The sequence below is a fragment of the Littorina saxatilis genome, unplaced genomic scaffold, assembly GCF_037325665.1.
Source record: "Littorina saxatilis isolate snail1 unplaced genomic scaffold, US_GU_Lsax_2.0 scaffold_1643, whole genome shotgun sequence".
In the NCBI taxonomy this organism is placed as follows: domain Eukaryota; kingdom Metazoa; phylum Mollusca; class Gastropoda; order Littorinimorpha; family Littorinidae; genus Littorina; species Littorina saxatilis.
In genome coordinates this window covers 1-10,000 of record NW_027126579.1, presented here as the reverse complement: position 1 = coordinate 10,000, position 10,000 = coordinate 1, and the positions used below count along the sequence as shown (strand labels likewise).

At 37.1% G+C, this 10,000-nt stretch overlaps 2 long non-coding RNA genes across 2 annotated transcripts; one reads left to right on the top strand and one right to left on the bottom strand.

Moving 5' to 3' along the window:
• Positions 1 to 513: 513 nt before the first annotated feature.
• LOC138955016 (uncharacterized) lies at positions 514 to 6,013 on the bottom strand. The gene is made up of 5 exons (XR_011452061.1): positions 5,826 to 6,013; positions 5,362 to 5,530; positions 4,802 to 4,936; positions 4,322 to 4,480; positions 514 to 2,650 (listed from the first exon to the last, which is right to left on the bottom strand). It is a non-coding gene; the product is annotated as an uncharacterized lncRNA (long non-coding RNA).
• A 103-nt stretch (positions 6,014 to 6,116) lies between these two features.
• On the top strand, positions 6,117 to 8,584 carry LOC138955015 (uncharacterized). Its single transcript, XR_011452060.1, has 3 exons — positions 6,117 to 6,266; positions 6,828 to 6,920; positions 7,613 to 8,584. It is a non-coding gene; the product is annotated as an uncharacterized lncRNA (long non-coding RNA).
• Positions 8,585 to 10,000: the final 1,416 nt, after the last annotated feature.

Here is a 10,000-nt window from a genome sequence, read left to right as displayed (position 1 = left end):
CACACACACACACACACACACACACACACACAAACAGTAACACTAACACATGTGCACAAAATGAACACAAACACGCACACTGCGCGAGAGAGAAAGACTTCAGGGAGGCATGACGTCATGATGCATTAATTGACGTCAAAGACTTTCGACCGTGACGTATTCTTCTTACGCGAGCTTTATCCATAGACTTGGAAACTACGGAATTTATACCCGTCCAAAACGGCCTTGGGTGGCGTTTGCTGAAAAAATGGGGGCGACTATTGCACCCACCGTATTTTTGTTAGTATGGTCCCAATGTTTGGTGAACTTTCATCTCCAACTGTAGCACGTAGCCGGGCACAACGAATCCTTCTTTATCATGTATTATTCGGTGTACACATTTCTCAAGTCGATTACAGTATAGCGTTCACGGGATACCTCCAGCTTCGCTGGGATAACGTAAAATTAACGTTAATTTTACGTTAACCTCTAACGTAAAAATAACTAAAAACAAACCAAAACAAAACCATAATATAACCGTTAGATTAACGTTTATTTAACGTTTTTTTAACGTTTGCATGCAAACATAAAATTAACCAAAACAAAACCATAATCAAACGTTTTCATGCAAACGTTAAATTAACGTTCACATGCCAACGTTAAATTAACGTTCACATGCAAACGTTAAATTTACGTTCTCCTGAAAACATTAAAATAACATTTGCAAATACAAATTTGAATTAATGCACAGAAAATTCAAGATCACAAATTTTATTTAAAATTTAAATTGTTGGGGTCTTTAACAATTCAATATGTGAATACTAATTTGATAACAGTAACACTTTTAAAATGTTGAACAATGCAAACTAAATTCCTTCAATTGCTAAAACATGAAAATGTGAACTAAAAAAATATTACAACACATTTTTCAGTCTCAGTAAAATACCACAGCATAGTATTATCAATCGGGCAGGCAAAAATTATATGTAGACTTAATCTCATTGAAGCAATGCTACATTGACTAATAATAGTCTGAACTTGATAAAAAAAAAAATCATCAGAAGGCGATAACAGGATCAGCAATTAAGAATTTCAATCACAATGCTGGTATGGGTTCATCAAGGTAAATACCATAGGGCTGTGCAAACTCATTATCGACAGCGATCATTGTTAATGACAAAATCAGAGATGAAAACAATACAAATTATTTGCACAATCACTAGGGACATCCAGATTCAACCTTCGTCAGACGAACATTCGTCGGTGGTGGGGATTTCCTTTCTATTTTTAACTTTGTGCCTCAATGCGCATGCGCTCGGGTTTTCGCGCCCACCACGGCTTGCCGAAGACCGGGATCTGCGTGGTGAAAAAGGCGTGTTTGACGAACCTTAATCAGCAATCTTCGCGAGTACTTTTAGTCCTTTTCATAATGTTAAAAATATGTTTTATGTGCGCAGTGTTAAAGTTTGATATCTTTACGACGCTTCTGTGGACTGTGCATCTGTAAACTGTTCATTTTGGAGGCCTAGTGCATGAACACGGATACCCACACAAAACTCAGAACTTGAGTCAACGGGCGACATATCCTGCCAATTATCTCCCTTGATCTCTCTTGCACAAGACACTTGTTTCCACTAGGCCTATTTTGTTTTAGAGTTGGGAGATTTTACAGGAATGAATCTAAAAATCGAAAAAAATTGTCAGTGTTGCGTGTGTACCCAGCATATTCAGATGTCTGGAATATTCCGATAAAAAAGACTCGTCATATATAACGCTACTCGTCACGTCATCACTGTTTCGAAAAACAGACGAACGCGCACGAAGAATTTCGCGTAGATCTGGACCGAAATTGGAAAGTGGTGACCGTGACGGGATGTGACGTCACCACTTCAACAAACTCGCGAAGATCGGAACTCACGAACTTTTGACGAAGGCAAACCTGGATGTCTCTAGTAATACAAGCAAGTCAGTAGCACAAAATATGAGAAACGAAGGGATGTAAGCGCTATTAATGCATACACGTGCGACATGCATGTAAAGTCTTTTGTTCATTCAAAAGCGTGTTATTCTCACAGGTGCCAAGAAAATTGCTTCCACATAATCTCACTTACTCTTGTTGCACATGTCAAATAGCAGAGCAATTACGTCCCTTTGTTTCTCAGATATTAAAATAGCGCTCTGCTTCATTTCATTAAAATTCTTGCTATCACAAAAGATATTAACATATTTTGTGGAGTAGCTAGATGAAAAACAATCATCGATGAATAAAAATTAACAAGCAGCAAGACTGCAAGTTTTCTGCTCCACTTTGCCAAACGTGTGTGCACAGTGAATATTTGTTTATGAACTGTTGGTGTTAGTCCTGAATGATGGCACCCATGTAAATGAGGCTTGATGCCGGGCTGCTTTGCAAACACAGCATTCAGAAGCTGTGGGTCAGCAAAGGTGTTGAATCTTGTTAGTGAGATGGCGCGCAATGATGTCCTGTAGCACTGGCAGCTGCCTGCACTCGCTCTTTGACGCTGGTCAAACTTCTGGTCGTAGGTGAAGTCCACCTCACAGAATATGATGATGGTAATGGTGAGGGAGTAGTTCAACTTCTGCTTGAACTATGTGGCCAGGCCCAGCTCCCTGACTTTGAAGTGGTCATAATCTTATGCAGGATACCAACCTGGGATAGAGAAGGAAAAATGGTTCTTAGTCAATGGCTGGGATTACAAACTAAATCACACACGGTCCTTAGTCAATGGCTGGGATTACAAACTAAATCACACACACACACACTAACACCAACACACACTAACAGACACATACACTGACACAAATATACACTTACAAACACACATCTTTCTTTCTTTCTTTATTTGGTGTTTAACGTCGTTTTCAACCACGGAGGTTATATCGCGACGGGGAAAGGGGGGGAGATGGGATAGAGCCACTTGTCAATTGTTTCTTGTTCACAAAAGCACTAATCAAAAAATTGCTTCAGGGGCTTGCAACGTAGTACAACAAACACACATTCACACACATTAGCAGTAACAAACACATACAATACATGTACTAAGAAACACACCAATGTATACACACACAGACACACACACACACACAGGCACACACACACACAGGCACACAAGCGCACACACACACACACACACAGGCGCAAGTCCACATATGCAAAATCAAAAGTCTCAGCCCAATTTGTAACAACAGAGAAAGAAACAGAGAGAAAGAGAGAGAGAGAGATTGTGTGTGTTGCAAGCATTACACAACTGATATTGAAATTAAGCACCACAGAAAACAAGAAGAGCAAACGCTCGATCGAGTCACTTTCGCAGTTCTGAATATTATATGAGGCATCAGATGGACAGGAAGAAATTGCTATTCACAACACAATGCATTCCTGAAGAATGAGATTGCATGGATCGAGCAACAAAATATTTACCTTGGCATTAAAAATACTCTCATTAATCTCACATAAACAAACCCCATTAATAACTTAATTCACATAAACTAGCATCATTAATTTTTTTTCGAAGCAATCATATTAACAGTAGACACACTAACATTTGTTACTCTTAGAGCTGTGTCACTTTTATAGTTTACGAGAAAAGCCCAACGTTAAGTTGTGTGTTGACGAACAGGAAAGGCTAGTTATCTCCCCTGTGTTTCCGATAACGTTTGTAAAAAGCTACAGATGTAAATAATTTGATGTAAAGAATAATCCTATAAAGTTTGAATCAAATCCGATGAATAGTTTCAGAGATATGATATTTCAATTTTTTTCCTTCAAGACATACCTGTGACCTTGAAAAAGGTCAAAGGTCACCAAAGCAGACGTCAAAGTGTAGAGGTCACTGGGAGTCACGTTCACATAAAATTTGAGCCCGGTCACTTTTATAGTTTCCGAGAAAAGCCCAACGTTAAGTTGTGTGTTGCCGAACAGAAAAGGCTAGTTATCTCCCTTGTTTTTCTGATAACGTTCGTAAAAGGCTACAGATGTAAAAACTTTGATCTAAAGAATAATCCTACAAAGTTTCAATCACATCCGATGAACTTTGTCAAAGATATAAAATGTCTAATTTTTCCTTTGACGCTGACCTGTGACCTTGAAAAAGGTCAAAGGTCAACGAAACCATCGTTAAAGTGTAGAGGTCATTGGAGGTCACGACTAAACACAAAATATGAGCCCGATCGCTTTGATAGTTTCCGAGAAAAGTCCAACGTTAAGGTGGTGTCTACGGACGGACGGACGGCCGGACAGACTAACACTGACCGATTACATAGAGTCACTTTTTCTCAAGTGACTCAAAAAAGACGACACTGATTTAAACAATTCACTTACTGGTCAACAGTGTGAACTTTCAGCACAGACAACGGAAACTTCGATGTTTTTTCCCTCTTCCGATTGAATAATTTTGGTACAATCATCTGTCATCAATGAACTCATCAGTCTTCCCACCAGTCCAGACACCTCCCCACCAATTGCAGACTTGCTTGTTATCTGAGCGAATAAAAATCAATATAAATACATGTGCACAGGAATGAGAACAAGGATTCTCAGTTATCACAAAAACAAACAAGCACAGAATGACAACATGTTTTCCTAAATGTTATTAAAAACAGAAAAGTTCATCATACCAGTCCATCACTGAAACAGAAACGGTTGATATTGAATTTATGAGTGTGTGTGTGTGTGTGTGTGTGTGTGTGTGTGTGTGTGTGTGTGTGTGTGTGTGTGTGTGTGTGTGGGGGGGGGGGGGGGTCTGTTACAAGCAATAAACAACTGACAACAATAATTATACATGTACCAAATTGTACTCACTGTTTTCAAAGCTGATAATTGTAAACCTTGATGGGTTGTCCCCTTCCAACTGCATGCTTTGGTACAGCCATCCTTCAGACTGTGGCCCCCTCCCATTGCCACCCCCATCTCCGATTGTAGACAGGATTTTTTCATCTGAAAGAAATAATGTCCAATTAATACGAATTTGCACAAAGGACTGGAAACAGAATTGTAAGTAATTCTGATTTAACCAACAAATGTACAAAAGCACAATGATAGATTATTTTCCCTAATATGTTCCAACTGACAGTTGAGTAATTACAGGTCACCAGAAAGGTCCACCACTGAAACAGGAACAGTTCAAATTGGAGTTTGTGTGTGTGTGTGTGTGTGTATATGTGGAAAGGGGTGGGGTGGGGTGGGGGATGCGTGTGTACATGTGTGTGTGTGTGTATATGTGGAAAGGGGTGGGGTGGGGTGGGGGATGCGTGTGTACATGTGACTGTATGTTTTGCAAGCATTACACAACTGATTATAATAATTATACAACAAATTGTTCTGTCAGTTACATTGAAAACTCATTTAAAAAAAACACTTACTGTTTTCCAATGCAAACCTTCAGCTTGTTGAAGAATGGAAACTGGTTTTGCTTTTTACCATCCAAATGCGATGAACGGCCATGCCATCAATCGGCTCACTTTTTTTTTGACCAGTTAAGGCACCTCCCCACCAAATGCAGACAGTTTTTTTTGTGGTATAACTATAAATCTGAAAGAATAAAAGCTATTTATTATGCACAACAGAATCATAAAAGGAATAGATTCTTAGTTCAAATCACCATTTCAGGCAACAACAACAATAAAGAAAAACAGCAAACACCTAAACACACACACACACGGTGACACACACACAGTGACACACACACACACACACAAACACACACACACATAAGAAACAAACACACTTTTTAGTCTTATATTCCAAGAAAAATACATAATAAAAAAGAAAAAGTCTCAATAATTAGCAAATCTATATCTTCCAAGTTCACTGAGGCAATACTCACTCAAAGTTTGTAAAACTCTTGAAACCAGTCCAGTAATTATGTCTTGCGCCTTCGGTCTTAGTATTGGACTGTCCAGTCTGGTTCGTTTCTGTTGGTGTATCACATAGTGCTCTTGCAACTGCCAGTTTTCAATCTTCCCAACGCATTTGTTGACAACGTGCCGTTACGTCCAAGTTCGATAACTAGGAACGAAAATTCTGAGTGACCTCCCTTGATCGCCAAGGGACAGTACTCTCAGTCTCAACCTTTCACAGTGGAATCGAAATTAAAAAAGTTTCTGTAACAGTTTTTAAAACGCTAGCAACTTCAAAGCCAGTGTGACTGCTGACACATGTATAAGATAACATGCTACACTTCAGCATATATCAGGACTAATAGTAATACAGATCTTGTGACGCTGAGGCGAATGGCAAATGGAACTTTCAGCAGGAAGAAATTCAGGTAATGTTGAACTGTGCTGTTGTAAATTCATAGTTCACGATCCGTTGGCATTGTGATTGTTGACTTATTTTTCATACGAGTCACAAATATCAAAGCAATATCATGCATAACGATTGGAAAGGTGGATTTCTCTCTCTTTCTTTCCTGCCTTCTGTCTCTTTCTCAGTTTCAGTCTCTCTCTCTGTCTTTGTCTGTCTGTTACTCTCTCTCTCTCAATCTGAGACTTTCTCTCTCTCTCAATCTGATACTTTCCACACATGTGCACGCAGGGCACTTACTGTTCAATCTTACAGCTTCAGGTCAAATGCATAACTGTACAGTAAATAAGAGATCTCAGGAGAGGCATGGGGAGTTATTTTCGAAAATGATCTATTCAAAGACACTTAAAAATAAAAGTTAAATTTTTAAAACAAGGTTTGATTGACAACTGCTCTCTCCCCTCCCCCCACTCTATTCCCACTCTCTATCTCTCTGTCTTCATTAACAAGTAAAGATTTGAGTGTGTTTAGACTATTGTAATTAATGCAATTCACACATCAATGCTTTCAATTTTCATTGCAGGGTGGGAGGAATTACCATGAGGATGGAACAGAAAGCATTCACAGGGATGTAAACTACAAGGTACAACCCCGACATTCTGGCTGTTGAGGCCAAGTAAGTGTGTGTCACTGTGTGTGTGTGTGTGTGTGTGTGTGTGTGTGTTTGCAGGTAAAATCCTTGTTTAACGCTAAGATGAATCAGAATGTTCCAGCAGTCATATTATTATATTTATAACAGAAAATCATATTTGAGAGAAGGCAGTGTTATTGTCAGGCCTCAGCCTAGGGTCATTGATACATGCTGATATTATATGACGCATTGTTCTAATCCTTGGCTGGTCGGCCATCACATCATTTCGGCATGTTGGAGGTCTTCCGACAGAACAATTTGTTGTAGCTGGGACATCTTTACCTATGCATATTTTTAGTCAAGGTCCAACTGACATTCTATTGTCTTAGTCTGGGGAAAATTTTGTTGGAAGGTGTTCTGTGTGAGTGTGTGTGGGTGGGGTGGGGGTGTAGGTGGACGGGTTGGTAGGGCTGTTATCCGTGCCAGGCAGCATTGACATAGAGCATTTCATTCAAACACACAATGATGCTATCAAAGTTAGCAAATTCACAGAAGTAAATTCAACAATATTGGCATAATGCAAAGACAATTTAAACCTTATTTACCTTCAGTTCTATGTTCAGCAAAGAACAGCAAAGAACACCAACAAAGAAGACATAATTATAGTGTTTACACTGAAGTTCTGAAATAACACTGAATTCTTTGTTTTAAGATTGTTGCATTCTTTGTCTTTGCAGGTGTCATAGCATGTGGAGCAGATCTTCAAAGTCGCCTATTGCAGACATGTCATCGTCTGCACTGGTTGTATCAACAACTTTTTCCATGGCTACTGCTGCAGATTTTACAAATATATCGTCTGCTGCAAATTCAACAACTTCTTTGTCTGCTGGTGCTGCAAACTTAACAACTTCTGTGTCTGCTCCTGTTTAAAATTCAACAATTCTTGTTGTCTGGAGCTGCTGCAAAGTGAATGACTTCTTTGTTTGCTGCTGCAGATTTAACAAGTATATCGTCTGCTGCAAATTCAAGAACTTTTTTTGTCTGCCGCTGCTCCTGCTGCAAACTTAACAACTTCTGTGTCTGCTCCTGCTTAAAACTCAACAATTCTTGTTGTCTGGAGCTGCTGCAAAGTGAATGACTTCTTTGTGTGCTGCTGCAGATTTAACAAATATATCGTCTGCTGTAAATTCAACAACTTCTTTGTCTGCTGCAGATACTACACATTCAACAACTTCTGTGTCTGCTCCTGCTTCAAATTCAACAATTCTTTTTATCTGCTGCTGCAAAGTGAGCGACTTCTTCCTCTGCTGGTGGTGTTGCAAATAACCTCATATTTCCTTGTCTCTTCTGGCATCATTTCAGATGTATAATATATATCTGCAAAGACTTTTTTAAACCCAAAAGATGGAATAGAATTGGTAAATTTCTAGGTACAGAACCTAAAAGTGTGATATATCCAAACTCACTTCTAGAAACTTTAGAACTGATTCAACTTTTGACATTTTCATCATGGTTGTGTATTTTTTATTTTTTATATTGTGGAAATATCAGGGAATGATGAATAAATGTTTAGAACATATTCTCAAAACATGTTTCTAATGGTTTTATTTATTTGTCTTTTGTTTTGTTTTATGTTAGCATGTACACTGTTTGGCTCAAAATATGAGACCTGGCCAGTACCATCCTTCCAATGAGACAGAGATCAAAAATCAACAGCCTGCATGCTCTCCGGATTAAGTAATACAACAAGATAAAATAGCGTTAGCTGCAAAGTTAACCATTCTCACCAAAAACCTTTTTCAAACTTTGATTTGTTGGTGTTTGCTTGTCTTTTTTTAACACGGTTTTAGCTACATATATAACAAACACTACAACAACAGCAGACAGAAAAGATTATGGGAAATGCATCTTCAAATAAGAAAAAAAAATTACAAAGCAAAAAAAAAATTTAAATACAATTATTTTCCTTATGATTTGTTTGATTATGTTTTTGGGGGTTCTTTTTAATGTTAGCACTCAACGTGAAAAATACATTCAAACAGCAGTTGTATTATACTTTTATTTTGGTCAAATTGACATTAGCGGTAAACGTTAAATTAACGTTAATTTAACGTTATATTATGGTTTTATTTTGGTTAAATTAACGTTTAATGTTAACGTTAATTTAACGTTTATCTTGATGAGTAAACTAACCTAAATCTAACGTTAATTTAAGGTTCGCCATAAAACGTGAAAGAAACGTAGCCATAAAGCATAAAACTAACGTTAATTTAACGTTACATTATGTTTTTTTTTAAATTTTTTTTTTTTTAACAAATACATTTTTTTTGAAAGGTTTGTTTTTGATATATATGTCAATTAAAAAAAAATTATATTTAAAAAAAAAAAAAAAAATTTTTTGACATTTAAAAAAAAAAAGTTTCTTGTTCAAGTTGTTGCCACCACAACAATAACTTTTTTTTTTTTTTTTTTTTTTTTTTTGATTTTGCTTTGATTTTGAACGGTTATGTGTCAACGTTTATTTAACGTTTTTTTTAACGTTTCAGTGCAAACCGTTTTTTAATTGTTTTCGGGCAAACGTTAAATTAACGTTTGAAATTGGTTTGATTTTGAACGGTTATGTGTCAACGTTTATTTAACGTTTTTTTAACGTTTCAGTGCAAACCGTTTTTTAATTGTTTTCGACCAAACGTTAAATTAACGTTTAAATATGGTTTGATATTGAACGGTTATGTGCTAACGTTTATTTAACGTTATTTTAACGTTTCAATGCAAACCGTTTTATATTGGTTTTCAGGCAAACGTTAAATTAACGTTAAAAAATGGTTTGATATTGAACGGTTATGTGTCAACGTTTATTTAACGTTATTTTAACGTTTCAATGCAAACCGTTTTATATTGGTTTTCAGGCAAACGTTAAATTAACGTTTAAAAAGGTTTGCCATGAAAACGGTTTGCTTGTTAACGTTAATTTAACGTTAATTTAACGTTTGCTTTATAACCGTTTTTCTGCTAACGTTAATTTAACGTTGATTTAACGTTTAATGCTAACCGTAAACCCAAATCTAACCATGCAAACGTTAAATTAACGTTAAATTAACGTTAGCATGCTATCAGGGATAGTT